We start from the raw sequence: 1,112 nt of genomic DNA on the forward strand, positions 1-1,112 counted from the left end.
TCAATTTACATGGTGACAATGCCATGAAGAATCCCGATAATAATTTCCAGTTATAAAACAAATTTTAAAGTATTTCACAGACCAATTTTAAAACTGAATTACAGCATCACCAGCATATTCTAAACTTTGCTTAATGACTCTAAAAGACCTATATTGACCAGAGAGCTGTAAGAGCTGTAATCCGAACAGATGCTCTTATGTGACAAAGATTAAAAGCCTTTATAGTCAATACACATAGCTGGTAACATGCACACAATTGCTAATAAAATACAGCAGCTCTCTGCTTAACTAGTAACCCATACAAAGAATATGCAAAATCGCCAAGCCAGTTAATCACTATATTAACCCTGATTTAAGGCTACCTAAATCTCCAGCTAAAGGCAAAAAAAATCAACACAAGACTGAAGGCTCCTGAAAACTGTCAATAAGAGTTCTGTCGACTAGTCTGTATTCTAAAATACTGTGTGTACATTTCCTCCAGTATAAAAAACTACTAATTCTTACCTTAAAATTGGCATCATGATTAAAATGTTTACTAGCATATGCTATATTAAACATACTTTTTTGTTTTCAGATTATAAGCAATCACACAGCTATAAATATTCAGATGTCACAATAAAATAAAAAAGTCTTCTGAGCATGTTACTCTATAATTACTTGAGTATGACAAGTACAGATTTTCCAGCTTTGTCCTAAAAGCCAAAATAAAACAGCCACAGGCATCTTAAAGATTGGTGACAAGAGTTTGGAACAGAACTCACTATAATCTGTTATGAAAACTACACCTGAGTTAACTTGCCACAAAGTTTACTCATTTCAAATTCTACATACCTTTATTTTAAAAAATTGCCGGCAAGTCTGCTGTAATGTAACAACCCCAAAGAGAAAAGGCTACTTTCTCTTTCTAAAGAGATTTAGCTACTACCTATCACTTCTACAGAAGTGATTCTACAGAAACCAGCAGCAGTACAGCTTCCCCTAAAGACAGTCAAGTCAAGCTGGGAGTACTTAGGGCTGCTCCGCACCCCAGTTTTCAGGGCCTCTTGCCCTAGGCCTGGCATGCATGCAGACACGCAGTCCCGCTGGCTAGCTGGGAAGGTGGCACCTACCTT

This window comes from Mesitornis unicolor, unplaced genomic scaffold, assembly GCF_000695765.1.
Source record: "Mesitornis unicolor isolate BGI_N332 unplaced genomic scaffold, ASM69576v1 scaffold32197, whole genome shotgun sequence".
Classification (NCBI taxonomy): Eukaryota; Metazoa; Chordata; class Aves; order Mesitornithiformes; family Mesitornithidae; genus Mesitornis; species Mesitornis unicolor.